Below are 24,262 nucleotides of genomic sequence, written 5' to 3'. Positions count from 1 at the left end.
TTTAAAAAAAAAAATTGTTTTGATTAAATTAATCATAATTTAAAACCAATTTTATTAAATTTACAGATTTTAATTCCTTTAAGGATGCACAGCGCCATTTAACATTGGTTTTCTGAAACTTTTTATTTTCATAGATTTCTCCAAAACTAGTCGGTAGAAATAAAAAAAAAAACTATTTAAATTAAAATTAAAACCTTCTTAAATAATTTTAAAAAGCCCGCTGTGCCCGACTAATTAAGGATGTACGAGAACGAATTTATTGAGAAAAAAAAAACTAAAATATATATATATATATATATATATATATATATATATATATATATATATATATATATATATTCAACTTTGATGATGAATTATGTTCTAACTTGACAATATAAGACGAAAAGTAAGATTAAAATTTTTCGATATATAGAATAATTTTCAAAATATCTAAAATTGAAAATTTTGTTTAATTATTTAGCTTTCCATATTACAAAAATCAAGGCAGATTCATGAAGTTATAACAAAACTCATCATCAAAGTTGAAAATAAGGTACAAAAGATTTCAACCACAAGTCTAAACTTGCCTTGGCGCTCGTACTACCTTAAGAGGGCTTCCACTAAAAATCCGTATACAGGAAACAACTGTTGTAGTTGCGAAAATGCAGCACTGATTAAATGATAAGATCGTGCTAAACTGGAGTATCCTGTACATATATAATATTAGTAGGAAAATTTTAATAGTAAAATTCAACCCCTCACAAATATATACATAATAAATATCTCCGTATATTTATTTAGGGGGTAGATTTTGATTGAAAATATTTTTATTTTATTTATTTTTTTGAAGTACACTCTAAACATAAAAAAAAAATTCAATAATATTTCGGATAAATATTTACATTTGAGATTAGAACACGTCACTAACATGTATGTACGTATGTTGAGATGATGTTCGACAAAAAATTATATAGAAGAATTTATTTACATTTCTAGTGATTTTTTTTTTTCTTTTTAACATGATTTGATATCAATTGATTCGTTCATTCCAAATTTCATCGATGATAAGTAGGGTAATTTGTGTTTATTTACAACCTTCTTGAATTATAGTATCTTTTAGAGCTGTTGATATCTTTATACCATGTATGTAATATACAAGGTATACTAAGTTTAGTCCCAAGTTTGTAACGCTTAAAAATATGCTACCAACAAAATTTTGGTATAGGATGAAATCACCTAATTAGTCCATTTTTGGTTGTCCGTCCGTGTTGACACATAACTCAAAAACGAAAAATGATAGCACGACGTAAAAAACGTAGTCGAGTTCGTAAATGAGCAACATAGGTCAATTGGGTATTGGGTCTGTAGGGCCTATTTTATAAACCGTTAGTGATAGAACAAAAGTTTAAATATAAAAAAAGGTCCTTATAAAAAAATTAACAACTTATGTTTGAAATTAGGCTCAAATTGTATAGTATGTATTATATGGGAATATCAGTTATGTATGTGTGGCATGAGTGTATGTGTAATGTAATAAGAGTCATCAACACTATCTATACATGGTATTTCAACAATTAACTCAGTCAATTTTTTGTTTTCACTTGTTTTAAATATAAAATTTCGAAATATCGATATTTTTAAATTTCAAGGTATCTCGAATTATTAGACTTTGTAACTTGAAAAAAATGTTATTTCCTTGCGAGGTATTGATAGTACATATTTGTACTCTGCTTCTTGAATTTCAAAAAGCACTTCGTCGTAGTTAGTAAAATATAATCACGCCTTTCTGAGTCGAAATTTTAGCAATTAAATCCTCTGTATCTTGAACTACTTGTTAAGTCTAAAACTCATTAACTCAAAATTTTTTGCATTTACCTTGAGGTTCGAGGTGCCACTGTATTTGGTATGTCAAAAAAATAAGAAGATAATATTTTTCATTTCGTGAATGGAAAATAATCTTTTCTGAGATCTAATTAAAATTAATCACTAGAAATTGATTTCAGATTGGTTCGAAACTTCACTTTCCAATCATTTACTTTCTGGGTATGTTTAGAATGCCAAAAGAAACAATTTCTCCCTAGTCAGTTCTCAATAATTATTTAATGCATATAAAAAAATTTCTACTTACCGCCGATTTAACGATAATCGTATATTTTTAACACTATAATCTTTGGTATTAATTGTGGCTAAAGTTGTACTAATTGTTGTACTTGTATCATTACTAAACGAAGCATTATTATTAGTAGTATTGTTATCTTCAATTGTTGTATTATTTTGTAATGAAACACTACTACAAGCAGTTGTTAAATTACTATTTTCTGGATCCTCTGGATAAAAGTTTCCATCTAAAATGGCGATATGTGAATCTAAATGACGACATGTTAATCTGAATTCTGTATCTTGACATCCAAATTCTTCAACTGTTTCTAGAAAATAATAGAAAAATTTATAATTAGTAAAAAATTGAAACGAAATCAATAAACGGTAATTTAAAGTTATAAGCTGGGCAATATTTTTAAAATAGTATCTTAAGTAGTTTTGTATAAAATTACACACTGTATTTTTATATTTCCTTACCCACTCTGTATTTTCATAAAAAACAAAGAGACGGATTACATTTAAAGTAAGCCAAAATTAAAAAACAATTACTGAATATTTTTTAATTATCTTTATGTGGAGAATTCTTTATCACACATCCCACTTGGTAACCTGGTAACCTGTATATATTTCACCGCATAACAATTTTAAAAGCATATGTACAGTTTTAAATTAAAAAAGAACATTATTCAAAGATAAAATCTTACAATTTAAAACTTTGGAAATGTAGTGCCCAGGTTACATTTGTTCATCGATTTTACTATGGTTTTTTCTTAGTAAAATTAATGAGGTGTAATTAAAAAGTTTTAATTAAATTAGATGAACTATATTAAACAATAGTAGTTTTTACTTAGAATTGATTTAAAAGTTTTCTTCGATATTGTTCTAGCAAATAAAGTGTTTTATAAACATATGGAAAAAGACCAATGCCAGTTCAAATTCAACAAAAATAAATAATTTTACTAACATAGTAATATCGTTTAATCGTGGCAAACTTTTTGGAAATATTTTATGAGACTCCAGTTTTCGATAGTTATAGCATGTATATAATTTTCTAGTTTAATGAATATAACTCTCTTTGTGAGCTGAACAATTTAATAAATGCTTTTATATTCGAAAAAGAAAGCTTCATATCATTTAAGGATACCTACTTATTATTACGTTTTGGATTTTGTTGAACAATGAATCAACTTGATTGATGAATGGAATCTATAGCCAAATTTAAATCAATATGTAAAATTTAATCAACAATTTAAATGATTATACCAATTTTATGATTGTTTTTTGGAAATAATTAAATTAAAACGTCAGTTTAAACTTTTTGATTAATTTATAAATCGAGTTATATTTTTGAGTTTTTTTATTACATATAAAATTTTTGTTTGGCTCCCAAGTGTCAAATTGAAAAATGTGTTTTGTTATTTTTATAGAAAGAGAATTGAATAACAAATGAAAAAGCACTTGAGTGGCCTTAAGTATATCAGACTCTTTGTTAACCGACTCCAAGAAAATTACAATTTTCAAGGTATCAACAATCCGATCTATTGTCATTCGATTATCTTTCGTTAAAATTTGAAGTTTGGGGGTGCAATGACAAATTTCCCTGCACAAAAGACCACTTCAATCAATAGTTTTGACAAGTAAATTAATTTTGATATGAATACTTAGAATTATATTAAATGAAACCATTTCTGAGTGTTGAGCCCCCGCACACTTTTAAGTAACAACAAAAATCAATTTTCATTTAATAATATTGTAATTTATTTAAATAAAATATTATAAAATATTCAAAACGTTTGTAATAACCTACCAATGTGCAACGAACGTTTGAAATGTCTGTCAATACAAAAAATAAAATAGAATAACTTATAGATATTGAAACGATATAATATGACGATATTTCATATTATCAAATCGAATTCTATAATAATAAATTGGAAAATACAGTTTTTATTATTATTATTAGAAAAGTATAGATGTGAAACAGGTTGAAAATATATTTTATTGATCTCCTAGCCGTAAGTACGGCCTTTCTGATCGCGTTTAACACCGAGAAGAGACACTTTTGTGGCTGGAAGCCAACTTATACTTGAGGTTGGGGGAGTCCTAATAGGCGGAAAAAATTTTTTAAAATTTTTCTCAAAATTCACAGATTTTCTCTTTTTTAAGTTAGAAGTTCGTAATTAGCGCGCTAAAAAACATATGAAACTATATAAAACTTAACGTAATATTTTCAAACTTATTAAAACCGGCGAATTTTCTTGATTTTACGCTTTAATGTCTCTTAACTAAGAAAAAACTCTTTTTGGTCCAAGTACAAACATGTCTTCAGTGATTGATTACTCATTTTCATTTTTACGCACTTTTTTAGGGTTTTTGTCGCTTACCTAACTCGAAAGTACTTAATTTTCGAACATTGAACATTCAACGAAATTATATAAATGAGTTTCTTTCAATAAATATCTAATAGAAAAAAATATCAGCATATACATCAGCTACTATGACTTGATATACGGCGTGGCAATATTCAACACTATTTATAAATAACACGAATTTAAAATATTTAACAAGGGTTTGTTGTATAATGAAAGTAAAATTTCTACCTTAAAATAAATCTCTACTTATTTAAGGTATTAATAATTGTTTATTAGATAAGCTTATTAAATTAAGCTAAGTAAACTGAAGGATTTGGCAATCAGAATTTATCGCCCCTCGAAAGCTTAAAAATTATTGTGCCACGGTTTGTATAAAAACCACATAGTATCTCTTAAATACCACATTTTCTCGATATCTGTTTTCCCATTAAGTCAACTGAGAATATCTTAAAATCAGAGCTTTGGTTCTTCGGAGTAGGGCGTCGATACCGATCATATAATCGTCTTTACATTTTCATTACAATCGATCTCTTATTTTTCACCATGAGAATACCTCAATAAGATCCTTTCAAATACCAATAAAAATCGGTTACATAGGTTCAATACGCAAAACAAGAATATTGTCCGCTTCCAAAATTATTATCGAAAAACTTAAATAATTGTGTAGCAACTTTTGGCAAAAAAAACAAACACTTAAATTTACATTTTGTTGTCGAAACATATTCAAGCGTTAACAATACCTACATTTTTTTATAAACCGCCTGTATCTCATATTTTAATAACATTGAAAATTGAAAATTTTTTCTTCGAAACTTAAACAACATAATTGAATTGCTTTTTGACTTTAAAGTAGATGATTGACATATTAAAAATTGTTTAAAGAGTAACATATTCATTCGCCACTGTTTGAAAAATGTTATTATTTCTGTACTTATGAGGCTAAGCACTCTCTTTCCGCACTCACAATCTGATTTTCGTGCGATAAGTAAATTTTTCGCACTAAATTGCCAAATAACTACTTCTCATTTCGTGGAAAAAAGTGCAAAAATTAAAAAAATAGGGTGCGTATTGTCTCTTAACACTTTATCGGTAAAAGCTCTATTTTCAATCTCTTGTTAAACATACAATAATGTTACTTGTTGCATAATATACTGTTGTACAATGTAAACTGTTTAATTTTAAAACATTTTAAATACTTGTGCATTCTTTTCTATTTTTATCACAAATTTATTTATTGATTTAAAAAATTTAAATTATTGGTCATTTGATATTTTTATATTTAAACAAATTTTTTTTTTTATTAATTTAACTCTTTTTGTGAAGAATCACTTTTAAAATCCACTTTATTTTGTAACACTTTTAATTTAATTTCATTTTGAATTTGAATAGCTTTGAAGTGGTTTTGGTGTTATGTTGAAAAAAAAGAGTTATATGCACTGTGAGAGGAAATAAATTTAAAATAACAATAAAATAAGTGTAGAACACGAACTGGCAACGTTTTCGAGAAATTATTTAAACGCGGCTTCATTTAGAATATGTCTGTCTTTATTAAACGTAGGGAATAGTACCTACGTTTTGCACCTGCAGTTGCGTTAAAATCTGTTCGCTATTTAATGGGTTTCAATTTTTTGGTGTGGAACCCTATTTAAAAAATAAAATAAAATACAGCCCATGTTACTTGCTAATAGTGTAGCATTCTATAGGTGAAATAATTTTTAAAATCGGTTAAGTGTATTCAAATATGACGGATTTTCATACAAACATTTATCAGCTATTTCACCCTTTTAGGAGTAAAATTTCGGAAAATTTCTTATCGGATGCCTACGTCATACAAAGAACACACCTTCCAAGTTTCTGCTATCTACGATTAGCGATTTGGCTGTGCATTGATCCGTCAGTCAGTCATTCAATCAATTAGCCATTCAGGACAAAGCTTTTTATATTTATAGATGTATTAAAAGTCACTTCTTTATTACTTGCTCTTTCTGTAGGTAATTACAAATAAAATTGATGTACCAATTTTGATACTCGTCAGTGTAATTCTGTTTATAATCTACATAATTGAATGAGTATAATCAATAAAAACGAATTTTGTAATACATGTGGCTTTGTTTAGAAAATTTATAAAAATAATTCATACTCAGTAATAATCAACGGTGCAATAGCGAAATATTTATGTATAACTTAATGAAGTCATTAAGTCTAGAAAATCTGATTTTGATTAACAAAATTTTTTTTAACCCGCGAACTAAAAATAGGTGTGTATAAGTTCGATCGTTATGTGTGTGTATCTGTGTGTTTGTCTGTCTGTGGCATTGTAGCGCCTAAACGGATGAACCGATTTTAATTTTTTTGATTTCATTTGAAAGATAATATAACGTAGAGTGTTCTTAGCGATGTTTCAAGTGCCAGCTTATAGTTCTGTACTCGAAAAACTAACAAATTGGGTCAAAATCGATTCAGTTTGTCAAAGGCATGACGTATAATTTTAACATATAAATAATTACTATGGAAATGAATGGTCAAATAAACCTGGCTCAGTTCATTTTAAAAGTGAAGTGGTAAAATAATTAGGTAATTCAAAACAATAATTCAAAAGAACAAACTCAGCTCCAATATTTCAATTTCAATTAAAATCTTTCCAAAAATTTGTCCCAAAAAATGATAGCTCTCTAAGTATCCTTTTCATCTCATCTGATGTCCTTGACAATCATTTTGATAATGATTAAGGAAGGAGTGTTATTATAGTTTAAAATGTTTATCTGTGCGTTTGTGTGTTTCTCAGTGGCATCGTAGCCCTTAAACGGTTGATCGAGAACATTTTATAGCTAAGTTTCTAAAAATTGGTTTACAAGGAATAAATCGCATTTGTCGGGGTTTTTTTAATTTTGTAAATTTCACTTGTTTAGATTGCCTAACACTCTAAGCATTTTCAGTTAGTTTTTCAAGTTATTTCCCTTAAATGTATATGGAATATCCCATTAATTTAACCATATTACAATGGTATTATAAACAATATTATTTATAGATACTCAAACCATACTCTTTAACTACCTTTAAAGTTATTATTACAACAATCTTCACAAAGAAAGTGGGATTGGGTGGGAGTGTAAAATAAGTACCCATATCTCAACTCATATAAATATAAATTTAATAAAATTTATATGCTAAGTTTTGTAATAATACAAAACTCGTTTGCATTGTTGTGAATATATAATTGGGTACGATGTTGTACCATGAATCAAATTTACCTAGAATCATTCTGTGTTTCTCGGCAGATATTAATATTAACTTAACAGCATATGTATTGAAATGAGTGAATATTATCAGAATGCATGTCAGCTGAAGACTGGTTGTCAATGTGGTTTTTGTTTCGAATAAACTAAAAATAAAATTTATTTCGCGGAAAAAGTAAAAACATTTGATTATTCTGGCTGTCTATTTACAATCAAGTACTTTTCTAACTCAGTATGCGTGGGAAAAATAGTTCATTACCGTCCGAGCGTGATAATTAATTCATTAGCGCACTAAGGCGGTAATGAATTCAGTTACTCTAGTATCGTTATTAATATTCTATTTTTCTCATTAAGCCATGACAAATTTTAAATAATAATTATCGCTTATTTGCACATTTTAGAGGCGTAGATAGTTTTGTACTTTGTAGTTGTGATAGCCCGTTATTAACGTACTTCTGCGATTGTCCAACTCGTGATACGTACTCATTGTGTCCACTGATGTTTCTTAAATATAAGAGCATAATGGACTATTTTACAATTGTATTATTCTATTTCTGTATTATTTTGGGTATTCCAGCATAGATTAGCAAAGTACAAGTGGGAAAAAGGAGGCTCATTCACCCCATCAGAAACGAGTCATTAAAAATACCATTTAAAATTTTTGCTGGACGTTTAGATACTTTTTTGGTATGTTATTTTCCATGGATCACACGTTTTTATCGAAACTTGTTTAACATTTAAATTCTTAAAGAAAAACCTACAGCAACACTACAGTTGATGATTAACAGTGAGGCTTTTGTCGATTTCAATTTATCTTTCGTTAAAATTTGAAAATGTGCTAGAATAGAAGACAAGATCTGAAATAAAAATAAAAATCGATTGATAGACATAAAATATATAAGCAATTAACAAAATTTTTCCCTCTTAGTCGTGCAAAACAAGTTTTGATATGTAGTATCTATGGCAATTGCAAGTTATGACGTCACCAAGAATTATTTACCTTTTTTTTCTCTTTGTACATATAAATCCTTCATATTTTTGTAGTTATTGATGTTATCCAAAAATTTATTTCACACGAAATTTTGACTCCATAACGTCTATTGAAGCAATAAAAAAGTTTTAGGACAAAGGCCTATTGCCATTGTGATCATTTAATGCATAGCTCTAAAAAAGAATTAAATGTAAATTTTTTATTCTAGGCACGACACTTTCCCATATTTATATTAATAACAAAACGGTTCATTCTCGAATAATCTCGAAAATAGAAAATAAAACTAAACATAGAAGATATGTTATTTTGTTTTTTGTTATATAACCAGAACAATAACATGAACAATAATAATATAACAACATTTACTATGCAAAGATATTGTACGAGTAACCTAGAAGAATGTAGCGCGCGCGTTAGCTATAACAAGCGCAAGCTAGTAGCTATCTAGCGAACGAACGAAAGCTTCTCTTTTATAACGAATAAACATCATATCAAATGTAATTTTTGAAAAAAGTGGAGTAAGAGTATGGCTTAAATAATAATACGTATATAGACTGGTTCATAACCCGATAAATGGGTCGGGATTCTGGTCACAAAAGAGCTTACATCAATTGTTGCTATTCCTTCAAAACAAATTTCTAGCCTATTTTGATAATTTTCATTTACGTTTACTTCGAGAAACAACGACGTTTTTTGGATTCACAAATTGGATCTGATCGCCCTTTATTTCTTCGAAATAAAGAAATATGGTGCAGTAGACTGTAAATCAAATGTTTTTGTATACTTGATATCCCAAAAGTATGGAAATTTTTTGAGATCTCGCAGAGCCAGACGGAAAAACAAATGAATACCATATCCAACGTATTTTTTGACCAACGGTAACCTTGAATTTCACCTTGAACATAACCTCAAAGCTACAGCGAACCAAAAAGTGATTTTCAAATGGGAACTTTTTACTCCAGATTTGAAACCGAACCTACTTTTTATTCCAGATTTGAAAGAGCGTAAAATTTTAGGCAAAAATATTATCTTGGCCATGACCTTGATCATGATCTTCAAGGTCGCTCCAAGGTCAAAGTTAATTTTTCAATGGTAACCTTTCCATAACTACCATATCCGACATATTTTCGATAGAGAATCCAATGGTGACGTTGCATTTGATCTTGAACATAGCTTTAAAGCTACAACGAATCAAACATCGATTTTTCAAATGAGAACAGATTTGAAGAAAGCAGAATATTTTACGTTCAAAATGCTTACCCATTTGGGGGTTAAATACCGGTCTAACAACCATACAACTGCCATCATGTTTTTTAGTTAAGAAAACATTCATTGGAATATAAATAATAACAAACAAAAGTTGTAAAGAAAAAATAACATGCTTCTTACTTCTTACTACAGCTACTATGTATTGTGGGTATGTAGTGTATAGTACAAAGTCTTGTTTATAAATAATAATATGTTTATTTTATACGGGATGTATCAAATTGAATGAGTATTATGTAATTCTTAAAATGGTGGATTGTAGATCTCAATCATAATGCCACTTCTCACTTGGAAACTCACTGCATTAAAAAAGCGATTAGCACTTTTGCTTTTGATAATTTTGCTGATTCTTCCAAGCAGATTTAAGAACCTTAATTCATTAGCTACTAAAATTTTGGTATATAATTAATTTTGGTCAGAATATATTATTAGTAGGTAATCCTACTTTTTTATGTTGATCCCAATAACAAAGTTTTATGCCTATCCAACTCTTTTATGTCTTCTCGCCTTTTCTTTATGATTTTATCGATATAAATGATTATATCGGTGATAGCGGTGTATCTCAAATTCTATCGTGAACCTTTTTCGCTGCTAACCTTGTTCAAGGCAGCGATTCCTGAAACTTATCTAAATAAATAAGAATGTCCCTGGGTAGTCTTTTTTAATAATCTTACACGAACCATTTCCGTTGCTATATTGGTTTCCCTATTTAATGACTATCGCCGAAATCCTAAATTACGACGTTTCTAGTTGGCCAAACTCTACTACTTGGAGGGAAGAACGTACTTGTGGTACTACAAGACATATTTGGTCTCAGGACAATCGCAGGCGTTCCGAAGTTCTTATATCACTTCCAAGGGCCCCTATTAGCAAAATTGTTACGGCTTCTACAGGACACTGCCTAGGTGGGAGGCAGGCTGAACGACTGGGTCTGACAGTGTATCATGATTATTGTAGGAGCTGTCACAGTCACGAGAAGGAAGAAAAGATGTCTCACCATCTCTGTCACTGCCCAGCGCTCTTGCTACGAAGAGGTGGACTCACTTGAGCCAGCCTTTCTTTGACGGCCTCTCTGAAATAAATTCCGTTAACGTGAAAGCACTCCTGTTGTTTTTAAACAAATCCAAATGGTTCATGGAGTAGTGTCCGGGAATTAGCCAACCCCCTTTCGGTATCACAACGGACCTTATGGTCTAAGTGTGTCCAACCTCAGGACAGCTCCTCCAACCTTACCTAACCTAGTTAAATTCGCAATCCTCTCTTGAGGATTTTCGTCTTTCTTATCTTCATAAATATCGTAGATCGGAAACTCGTTCCTTAATTTAAAGAAATTATCGGCCAAATTCTTTCATTTTCGATTAATTTGGATTATATTGGTTTTGTTTGCTCACTATTAATTGGAGTAATACTCATGATTTGAAAAAATAAGTAACATATTTATATATGATACACATTGTATGTATTAAAATTAATATTTTATTAGAGAAACCAAGAAACGTCTTAAAAGAAAATTTTCTTAGTACAAAGAATATATATATATATATATATATATATATATATATATATATATATATATATATATATATTAGAAATAATTTACCATAATATATTTTCATAAAGAAATAAAAAAAATATGTATAAGTAGTTTACATAACCCAATTTTATTTAATACACCTAATAAAATATTTAATGAGTAATATACTGTTGACTAGTAGTAAATTTTGTTAGCAATAAATAAAATCCACAGCTTCCTCTTGCGGAATTGATTTTTCAAATGACCCTCAACATCTTTGTCTCGTAGGAGTCAAAACATTATTATGCCAATTTATTGTTCAAATCTAATTAAGAAATTCTAGCTTGAAATATCTTGTAGTAATATTCGAATTCTCATGGATGGAGTCTTTTTAGTTTGTGCTTTGCATCATATAACTAATAATTTAATATTTGAAATACAGGGTTGTTCAAAAAAATATTACAACGTAAATGACGAAAATTATATCCAAAAAGATGTTACCACTAAAATAAAATACACGTTACCATCATTAAAGTGATAAAATATTTTTGAACAACTCTATAACTATACTATTTCTCGAATTATAATTTACAGTTTTTCTGTAGATAGAATTTGACTAGCGGAAATTAAATTTCATTTTTACGACAATCAAGTAATAATTTTATTTTATAAAAATTACTGCTTCAATTTATGCTACTCAAGGTAAGACTGACACAATAGGGTTTTCTACTATGCTTGAAAAAGTACTTCAAAATGTTGATTTTCCTAATGAATATATTTCGGCAAAATAAACACGCTTTCTTTCCATAAAATTAAATTTTAAACCTTTTATATTCCCGCAAAAACACTGTCAGCCATTTTGGTGACGTAATATTGGTAAAATAACAGTCGTCTATGTAATTATTATATGTATAAATAATTTTAACACATCATGTTCGTGTTTTAGGTCACGTGATATACAAATTAAAAATTACAACTTTTAATTTTAATATAATAAAACAATAATGTGCTTTAATGGCTCAAAATCAGAATATTTAATTATATTTCTACATAAATTTTAATTTTTATCAAATTTCATAATTTATTTTTCACTCCCGAAAGTACCCTATTTTTTAAATAGGAATATATCGTTTTCCTACACCTTGTTCTAAGATGTTAACATTGCATATATTTTTTTAAACTACTTTTTTTTACTTCAAATGTACGTTTAATTTTTACAGAAATTAAAACTTCGTGTACCATTTTGGATTTGTACCGAATCTAAAAGTTGTTCATAAAATCGTATTTTTGTCAGATAAACAAACAATTAAATAGCTATCCCATGTGCGATTTATCAGATGCTTTCACTTTTTTTGACAAAACTGTTTTCGAGATATAAGTATAGAAAAGTATCTATTTTTTATACTCAGTACCTATATCCAGCTTGTAAATTATACACATTTTGATTGTTAATATCTCATTCCGACGGTAAAAAAATATCATTTTTTTATTATTAAGGTAGTTCCTTTGCTTGAACTACTGTGAAACCCACTTATGAAAAGACTAAGAATAGGGATTAGTATTAAATTTTAAAGTTTGAGAAATTTTGACCGTTTAAAACACGAGAATTGAGGAGCTGAAAAATGAAATTATCAGCGGAAAGGTGGTAAAACACGTATACGGTATCACAATAGGCTTTATAGCATAAGTGTGTTCTTCGTGGACAGCCAATATAACCTAACCTAACCTAAATTTGATTGAATTACTAAAAAAATTCATTTCACATTTGGACTGCCATAAACTATATTTCGACGTATCGCTTTAATAAATATACATGTTTCTATGCAATTTTGTATTATTAAATAAATTTTTTATATCCTATTATATCACGTTACTCGTATACATGAGCTGTACGTTTTCACAACCCGATACCTAAAGCTCATGATACACAAAGTATGAATAATAATAATTCATCAAAAGAAATTTTTTTCCAATTTTTTTTCGCCAACCATAATCAAAATTCAAACATAAACATCAACATAACTCTGTGTTTATACAACCGTGTAGTGAGTATTCATTTGTGAGAAACACATACTTCAAATATTGAATATTATTATAAAAATTCAAACAACCATGTTATACCGGCGGGTAGGAAACGGCAATGGGTGTTGAGTGGGCACTGAGCACTGAGCAATAACTCATCAACAATTTTTAAAGCTTACACAAAGCTCTTGTGTTTCTTTCTTGTACGTTTTATAATAGGGTAAGATGCAGGATCAAGAGAACCTACAATGTATCTTACTTTCAATAAAAACGCGACATAGTTTTTCAAGGGCTTACAGAAGTCATCATTTTGGTCCCTCATTCATTCTTTTGTATGTATTTTAAAATAGATTTTATTTTTACAAACACAAAGTAGAAGACAATAAAAACATTTAAAAAAATTTATTTAAGCGTTAGTAAATACTAACTAGATCCGTGTGGAATTCTGGAAAGCAGTACCTGAGCTTAGAAAAAACTAAAGAAATACTAATATATATAAGTGAGTAGTTTACTTAATTTTTATTTATAGGCAATTTTATTACAGATATGATATACAAATTACATAACGAACAAAAATATATCTTAATATTATTTCTCTAGTTTTTTCCGAGGCGGTATTTTTTTTATACCGTGAGATTATTTTTCGCCATTAGCCAACACGATATACTTTAAAAGAAGGGATCAATCCTGTAATTTAATAAAGATATAAGGACGGTTTTTTATACCGTGAGATTATTTTTCGCCATTAGCCAACACGATATACTTTAAAAGAAGGGATCAATCCTGTAATTTAATAAAGATATAAGGACGGTAACTTATAATTAACAACGTAATTATGGGTAGGAGGGCTTAATTAAATTGTTAATTTTTTTTTAAATAATAGCTAAACAATTTTTAAATTTAAATTCTCGTGATCTTAGAGGCCAAAGAATCGATATTTATAATTTTTAGGCGTGAAAATTTTTATGGATTTTTTAAAGCTGTCTTTTTACAAAATCAGCCAGAATGATGTATTAAGGAATTTTAGGTACATTAGGGAGTGATATAACTCATGGTCAACATGATGTTGTACCACGAAACAATACAATTCCTGTACCATGGCTCACACGTTTTTATCGATAGTTGTTTAAAATTTGAACTATCGGAAAAAAATACATACTCCAGGGAAATAACAACATTTTTTTGGTACTACATCTTCCCCTTATAGTATAAATAATAAATATAAGTATGTAAAAAATTATTATTAAAAAATTTTTATTTCTTTGAAAATATGTACGAAAAATAAATATTTTGTATGTTTAAAATCTTCTATTTGTGTGTGTTTTTGTATATTTTCTTTTAATTATTAATTTAATTAAAAATTAGATATACTTTCTTTTGATTTTGAGAAAGAATTCAAGCATGGTGGATAGTTAAAGAGTTTTTCGTTAAGATTTTTCTTCCTTACAAAATGATACAAATAGTTTCAAGATTTTATTTTCCCAATTATAGAAATTAGTTCCTTCTAGTCAAATTGACATTAGTTCATAATTGTTTATTAACTTAATATTTTTTAACCTTTTAACTTTTTAACGGTTTTCTGAAAAAGAAACAAATTTTATCTATTTATTTATTTTTTTAACTATTTATTTGTTAATTATTATGTGTAATTTTTAAGTAATTTTTATCAAGCGAAAACTGCTTTTGTCTCTTTTAACGCATAAGTGAAACGATTTTTGGATCATACAATTGTTTTTATTTATTTTTTAACAAATCTACAGGTTTCAGTATCACCTGATTATTACATAATTTCAATTTGTCTTTTAGTATAAAAACAGGTACGTTGTTTGTTTAAAATACTTTTTAAATATTGTTTGTTTAAATATTGTTCTGAAGATGACTAACAAGTCGAAATGTTCATAAACAAAATATTATGATAGACAAAAATTTTAATTAAACAAATTTTAATAAAGTGGATTTTAAGCAACTAAAATGTGTTTAATTAAAGTTTAATGACTTTACCAAAATATTACTGAAAAAAATATTGATTTAAAGAAATTGAAAATTTGGTCATTGCCCAATTGTCTGAGATAATAGCCAAAATTATATTAAGGTTTACACGATGGGTCCTACGGATGGACCCAATACCCAATTGACCTATGTTGCTCATTTACGAACTCGACCTCACTTTTTACGTCCTCCGCACGCTTTTATAAAATTTTCAGCTTGATATCTCTTTTTGTTTTTGCGTAATCGTGATGACAGACGGACAGACAGATGACAGACGACAGACGACAGACAGACAACCGGAAATGGACTAATTAAGTGATTTTATGCACATCTATACCAAAATTTTGTTCATAGCATCAATATTTTTAAGCGTTACAAACTTGGGACTTAACTTAATATACCTTGGTATATTTCATATACATGGTATAAAAATGACCAGAGATTTTTTCCGTCTTTAGTATTTCATAATTAAATGATTTTAATTAAATTCTATATATGTAACCTGAGTTGGTAATTGTATACCTTTATCATTACATGTATATCATGACAAGGAACTTGAATACTTTCTTAACTATGATTATGACACGTCGTGTTAAATTGTCTAGGTAAAGTATATAACAAAGTTTTGACATCAAGGATTATAGAAGTACAACATACAGGATAACGTTTATTACAAATTTAATAATATTCAACAAATTTAACAAACTTAAATAACTTACTTACTTATTTAAAAAATAGTTTCTTTTTTGTAAATAGAAAAAAATCGTTGCGTTAAAAAATACACAAAAAAATATTTTTAATCTTTAATAGTTATGAAAAAATCACGTACATCAAATATTTAGATGGGTTTTGATAGAATGAGTTTGTAAAATTTTAAAGCGAGAATTTCTATAAATAAAAACATTTGTTGTGTGCGTAATCATGGTAGGGACAATAAAATCGATCCCAGCGCTTCCAGTGAAAAATTTTGGCATTAAAGGAGGCTGTTATGTCTAATTTGCAATTCTTTACATGTAAATGTTATAGTGAATGTTAAATTAAAATTATTGAAAAACACTAATTAATTAAACTTAATGTATTAAAAATTGTGAAAATAAGAAATCAAATTGCACAAATATTATTTTTTAAATGTATTTTAGCATAATTATCTATTTAAATTTGTGAGACAATAATATTAAATTTTCAATGAAAGTCATACATGCAATCCATACAATTATATATGCATCCATACAATTATTTAATTAAAGTAGTGTATCGTTACCATGGAAACGCCTCCAATAAAACTCTCGCACGGTCCGAATATTCTCATTATTTATCTCCACAAATGAAATGAAATTTTAATTTTACTAAGAGTTGCTCAATTTTTTTGTGGTATAACTACTTTGCATTATAGTGAAAGTGATAGGAATTTTCAAGACGCGGAAAATTGTCTGATATATTGTCTAAAATGATTGTAAAATTAGGAAATTTTTGGCAGCTTTCTTTGGGAATACACATTAGAAAACGCGTCTCAATTGTCAGAAGTACTTCATCAATATCTAATTTCAGTAAGAAAACAAATTCCAGCCGTCATAAAATCATCTTTTTCATGATGATGCTAATTCATATACAAAAAATTCTGGTAATTTATGCTTCGATATTTCACGATCGCTCCTTATCTTTTCTGATAAGTTTATTTAGTGCGTGGGTATAATACATAAAAGGGTATTCGTTTGTAACTTAACTACAGTACTTACTTTTTATAAATGGCATAGCATGTTTTTCATTCGTAAATGAATGAGTTTGTGTTAATTGCTTGTATAACGTTTTATAACATTTGTATGTTCTCTAAAATATCATTATCTTTTTAATTTACATTTATAGTGCTTAAAAGTTTAAAGTTAAGTTATATGTAGAGAAAATCTATTTAAAATGCTGTGGTATAATAAATTTTTGGTGATTAATCAATCACTTTAAAATAGTTTTAACTTTCATTTAATTTAAAGTTTTTCAATTGTTGTTACAAGTGAAAAATTGGTTAAGTTCTTTTTTCTATAAAAAAGTTATTATGAAATTGAGAGTAGCTGTTGGTGTTCTTGAACGATAGACAAATTATAGAGGAAATAGGCTTCGTTGTAAATTCTTCTTCTCAAACATTCTGTACATCAATGTTCTTAGTCACCGAATATGGCGAGTTCTAAAGCGGTCGAAAATTGTGGAGCTCTTATATTTTCCTTTGCTTAAAAGCAAGAATGGTTCCTGCAAGCTTTGGTAGGGTCGCTTTCACCATTTGTGGAATTTTCTATTCCCAACCACGCAAGAGAAATCTTACCAAACTATCTTATAAGAAGTAGAAGATCGAAAGCTGTTTTCCATCATAGCTATGAATCGGGACAATTACTCTCACTATAAATCACTAACGTTAATCACTTATTTCAGCTATGAATAGTAATATTTTGAAGTACCTATGAAATTCCATCATTCCTATGACACCAAAAGAAGTATATTTGCTGAAAAATACGTACTCTTAGTGATACAAATACCTATAGCAACCTTTTTAACTACAGGTCTGTTCCTAAATACAAGCCATCATGTTGCCAATAACAATTTGCCTTTGTTATACTTATGTTTAATATATAGAAATGAGAAACATAGAGAAACATAGCATAATTTAAATAGGATATAATATCTATCTTTTGAAAAAAAATTTTGATAGTATCAATTAATAACTTAAGACATATAATCCTATCTATATAGCTTAAGTATGCAAATTAATAAAATACCAAAAACCATTAAATTATCTGTATAAATCTTATATTACGACATAAAGCCTATTATATTTGGGTATTAGTTCGGAGGTTACAGTAATCATTTTGCCTACTTGCTTTCTAGAGGTATATAGAGGATAAATATGGATGGGTTATTTTAATCTATAATGGCTAATAGCTCGTTTTATAATAAACCAATCAAAAAAATAACTTAAACAAATGTTTCAGAGTTTGATGGATCATGTTCTGACATCAGAATTTTATCAAGTTTTTCGGGTTTCTTTTAAAGCCAATTCAGATCTTAATCGGTAAGAGATAGAATAACACTTTAAATTAGAAAGTTGATCCTCATACAAAAACTAACATTTTTCATATAAACCATTTTTTCGAAAATCGTCAGCTTTCGGAGGAAATGTGACTTACTACGGAAGAATCCTTTAGTCAAAATCTATCAAGGGCAATAAAGGAAATTCGTTTATGTCTATGACTTATGACGATTATCAATAATTTTAAGCGTATTTCCTTCCGATAAAATATAATAATGACATATTTTTAAGTTGCAGTTCTTCCTAAAGTTTTTCGAAAAAATGTTTTAAAGAAAAATTGAAAGAAGACGCCTCGCCTTTAAAATAAAAGCTGCTAAGAATTGTTGAATTTACCTGAATATGAAACAAATAATCAAAAATATCTTTTTTACCGTAGAATTTATGTTAATATCGGAAGTCGGCAGAGACTACACGATTTCGAGAGTCCATCGATTATATTTGGAGAGGTAGCAACCCTACTTATGCCCCAACTTGCTAAGCAGTTTATCCAAAAGTCCATTATTACTGAAAATTATTCCATAGCCTCCGTAGTATGTATGATCAGATAACTTCACCGTCGTATCATATGCTAATGCTAACTGATATCCTTTATTTTAACGTGAAAAGATAATAGAAGAAAATTTTAACGAAAGTTTTTAAAGAAAATAAATGATATCATTATTTATTTTGTGGAAAATCTTAATAATAATATTATTATTATTATGAGAAAATAATATTAAAAAAAAAAAAAAAAAAAAAATTTCATAACTAAATATAAATTTTGTCATTGATTTTCAATGGCTTCCAGTCATATATTCTACCGTATAAAGAAGTAAGAACGTAAGATTAGTATCTTTTTAATATATTTAATATAACTGTTACTGCTATTTTCTTATATAAATCCAAAAATTTACCCTGAAGGTTGTAAATATTTTAAAGAGAATATTCTATTTCATATAAGCATGTATAAGTTTAAAGCTTTTTACAAGCTTTTATTTAACTTGCAATGTATGTACCTATGTATGTATATTTAGATATATTTGTTCAGGTTCAACCTTGCAACTAAAAAACGAAGTTATCCTGAACTGATTGAACGGAAATTTTACATACACATTTAGTTTGAATGAAAATGCATGGATAGCTAAACGTCTTCACTCTAAATCCAATTATGTGTATTTTTTACGAACTCCTATGATATCAAATGAAATGATTTGCTATGCATGAAAATTCATTTTTATGGTAAGCATAATCTGACTTCCCATCGCTTCCACCATATTAGATATATATACTTTTTTAAGTTCTAAATTAAGAAATTAAATAAACAATACTTTTTAAAGGACAAGCTTTTATTGTACTAAAAAGTAGAAAATAATTAATTCTAATAGAATCACTCATGTATGACTGTTTGTAAAAGCTGAAGTCGCTCAATTTAAAATATCAATGATGATTTAAATCGCCTTAAGCTTTTACTAATTGTCAGGTATAAGTGACTCATAGAAATAATTATTTTCTACTTTTTAATTCAATAAAAGCTTGTCCTTAAAAAAGTTATTATTGAGTTGTAAAGTTGAAGTGGATACCAAAAACAAGCTATTCAAATACATATTATGAAAAATGAGAGAGGCAGAAACTGCTACACAGAATCATTGTTCTTCTAAATTGTGATCGGTTTTTCATCCGTCTCTTTAAAACATTAACTACAAAATCAATTTTCTTTCTTTGTCATCTAATTCATGAGATTTTGGGCCTAAAAGGCCTACAATCTGTATATTAAGAGTTACTATGTTAAGAGTTACTATGTTAAGAGTTACTAAAAGGAGCTACTATCTGTATATTAAGAGAAAAGGGAATGTGCAGGCAACAACAAAAGTTTCCGCGGATTTAAAATAAAAACAATTGTTTTAGACACCCCTCCCTCGTTCATTCACTCTAAATTTTCAAACCTCCATAATTTTGCGGCCTTAAGAATCAAATTGTCATCGTATTTGAAGCTACACCTTCCCGAAACTCATTAATTATAAATTTTCGAAAAACCTCGGAAAAGATAGCAAAGAAACTTCTGCTAGTAGGCCTAAAATCGAACGATTTTCCTGTTTTGCTAAGAAGAAAAATTTGATCCCATTCTTCTTTAAAATCAAACCCATTTTAAGGAGGGGGGATATATTAGGTGTAAACTTCGTACGTTTGCGGTCTACGCTATAATGGGCACCATAATTGAAGATTAGCTGGGTTAAAAAAAAATCTACGCGAATTTAATATTGCCTATATACTTCACTGCCAAAAAGCTTTATTTTATATTTGGACCCCCGTCCCCCGTTCTGTGAACTATAAATATGATCGTGACCAAACTGAGTGCTAAGTGAAAAACTAAATCAAATACTTTTTGCAAGGCTTTATTCCCATATTTCAAATCTGAAATAAATATTACTAGGTATATTATCCAAAAGCGCACATTACCGAACAGGTTTCACATTCCGTTATTAGAACTCTGGTATTAATATCAATCTTTCTGATTTGAAGATAAGATTTCATATATATTATTAATCCCGTACTACCTACAGGAAAGAAATACTTTCTTCTAGATTATGCTTTTATTGGGTTTTGTTCAGAAATAAATTGAAATTAAAGAATTCACGCAAACAAAACCTGTTTTAAAATTCAAAATTCATACATTTCCACAAAAAATCCACATGTTGCATCACGCCAATTCTATTATTATTATTTTTTTTTTTTAAATATTTCCCATTCTACTCTCACTATAACATTCTATAATACATCCCCCATATCTACTCTACTCATCTCCACTATTTTATATACAATTTTCAAACATGATTTTCAAACATGGTTTTCAAACATGGTTAAAATGAAAACATAAAACATTTATAATAAAATAGAACAAATAATTTTCTAATGTATAAAAAACAAAAATAATTTTTCATTTGTACAAAATACAAACAAATGAATGAGTTTAATAAAATATGATTTTCATTTATTTTTAATTGGTTAGTTTTTGTATTTGTGTATGTTCGTGTATGTGGTTATTTTATATAAAGTTCATAAATTCATTTGTTTCTAATTTATAAAATTTAATTTATTATTATATAAAACAAATGAATTATCAATTTTATATTCTGTAAATTTTTATTCATTTTATTTACAAACAAAAAAAGTCAAGAGAGACGAACCTCTTTAATTATATTTATTTAGAAAACTTTTTGTACCATTTTGTTTGAAAACAAATGAATATCAATTTGTAAATTTACCCTTTTTTTATACAAGACCCCAAAAAAAAAATTACATTTCTTAAAGTAGTCCGGCTAATTGAGCAAATGCGGTGAATGTTCAGTGTTTTAATAAAATTATTGTTATTTTTGGAGTCGGTGCCAGCCAAGGAAACAACTCTGACAGAATAGTTTGCTACATTAGCTTGGCTGACACCGACTCCAAAAATAACAATAGTTTAGTGCATATGAATTTGTTTTGAAGTCGGTTTTATTTTTGTTAAAAGTTCTTTTTATTTTGCGATTTTTAGTGAATCAGAAGTACACTAACTAATTTGTCACTAAAAAAAGAATCATCGAAATCGGTTGGCGTGATATTGAGTTATTCGCCCTCTTGTCGTGCATACTTAATGCAACTTTAAGACTTTTATAGTTTTCTCATGGATGACGTTGTCAGAACTGGACCAAAATGAAATGGGATCACACGGGAAGCACCACCTTTCAAATAGATAAAGAATTATCAAATTCGGTTCACCCAGTCGAAAGTTCTGAAGTAACACAAATTAAAAAAATACAGTCGAATTAATAACCTCCTACTTTTTGTTTGAAGTCGGTTAAAAAAAAAACATTACCTTACGATACGCTTTCCAAAAAGAAAACATAAAAATCTTTGGTTTTTGATGCTTTTAAGCTCTATTTAGAGCAATTTTATTACATTTACGCCACATAAATTGCCTTGTTTACGATATTTTTAGATCTTTGTATTACATTTACATTATACAAATTGCCTAGTTGATTACATAGTTGACAACACGGCAGCCGGACTACTTAAATTATTCGTTTATTAATAAAAACATATTAATTTTCTGTAAATTTCTATAATTTTATATTCTGTAAATTTATTTAAGAAGCAACAGAGTATCACATTATGTAAATTTATTTATTTTAATATTTTAATTATCTGTAAAATTTGTTAAAAACAAATAAATGAATGTCAGTTTTATGTAAATTTAATTAAAAAACAAAAAGAATAACAAATTTATCTGTATTTATTTTGTAAAATGAAAACAAATTAAAACTTATTTTAGTTATAGTAAATAAATAAATAAATGCAATAAAAATAATATTTATACAAACCAATATATCCACTAGAATATCCAATTGTATAAAAAATTAACAATAATTCAAACAAGTGAAAATGTTCCATAGTTTTTAAATTTTTTTATTAATTTTTCCCGACAAATTTATATATTTTCTCTTATTTCACTGATAATAACATTAATAATACTTTATTATGAATAAATTGAGGTAATGATAACAGCATAAATATGACTAGAAATTTCATCATTTTTGTAACAAATTAATACGAATATATTATTGGTTTTTCGAGACACGAGCAAAAAAAATTTAACAATTTACAGTTTTTTTCGAAGAAACCGTACTAAAAGCGTTCACATAATGGAATGTATTTACAAAAATTAATTTACGAACACGACACACACGTTTTTTACTCATTCGAATTTATTGTTCTCACGAATTATATTCGATAGACGATGACAGTAGATTTTTTCGCAAACGAGATTAACGATGGTTATGTGTTTTATGTTGTGTTGTCTGTCGAAAATCGAAAACGTGACTAACATGATATTCGCTTACAACAGTGGTTGTATGGTAGAAGGTTTAGTCATTATTACCATCCGCATGTGAGTAAGTGTTAGTGTCTATCTATATGTTTGTTATATTATTGTGGAGCGTCGATGTTCGTTTGTTGAACGGTCTGTGTGTATGCTGAACATGAGAGTTTCTCTCTTCCAACAACAACAACAAAAATCAACTCGACGCCATTATGGCGTCGGCGTCGTTTTATTACGTCACTCTTTCTACAACTCATTATGTCTCTGTTTTACTTAACAATATAATATATGCTACTGGTTAACAACTACTATTCATTTTACTATGTGGTTCATATTGTCGTAACATTACATTAGTTTTCTTGAAAAGAATAGTTTTACTCAGATTACAAAAAATATGCATTAAAAAATTTTTTTTCTTATAAAAGTTATCTTGTTTTCTCTATAAAATACGAATCGCCTACAAAAAATATAAGTTTCCGAACGAAAAAAAGAATTTAACCACCATTTAACTTCTTATCCACCTAAAAATAAATTTACATTTGGAAATGGTCGAGGCTTTCACATGATCAAACTTTTGTTTGAAACAGTATTTTGTATCTGACTTATTTTTTAAAGCAAATGTAGTAATTTTTTAAGGAAGATAACATTTATTTATAAATATTTCTTCAGTATCCTATGAAAAATGTTCTTTATTAGCCGTGTTTTCTAATTACGGTGACGGGCAAACCGAGTGTTTTTAGACTGCAAAACACCAGTAAACTTCAGTAATATCATTATTACAGCTATTAATACTTTCCATAGATAAAATAATGGTATATCTTTGATACTTTCATACTAGCTTGGATAATCAGTCATATTTTTTCATTTATTTAAGTTTTAATATG

At 28.0% G+C, this 24,262-nt stretch overlaps 1 protein-coding gene across 1 annotated transcript in view; it reads right to left on the bottom strand.

The window, feature by feature from the left end:
* Window positions 1–22,916, bottom strand: part of LOC123305600 — an 82,699-nt gene extending 59,783 nt beyond the window's left edge. The window contains exons 1-2 of the mRNA XM_044887369.1: window positions 22,882–22,916; window positions 2,111–2,408 (exon numbers count right to left, since the gene is read on the bottom strand). The gene's annotated coding sequence lies outside the window, so the exon portion shown is untranslated. The remainder of the gene's footprint in view (window positions 1–2,110; window positions 2,409–22,881) is intronic.
* Window positions 22,917–24,262: the final 1,346 nt, after the last annotated feature.

The sequence above is a fragment of the Chrysoperla carnea genome, chromosome 1 (assembly GCF_905475395.1).
Source record: "Chrysoperla carnea chromosome 1, inChrCarn1.1, whole genome shotgun sequence".
Taxonomy (NCBI): Eukaryota; Metazoa; Arthropoda; class Insecta; order Neuroptera; family Chrysopidae; genus Chrysoperla; species Chrysoperla carnea.
The sequence above is the reverse complement of the archived record's forward strand: the minus strand, read 5'-3'. Positions and strand labels throughout refer to the sequence as shown.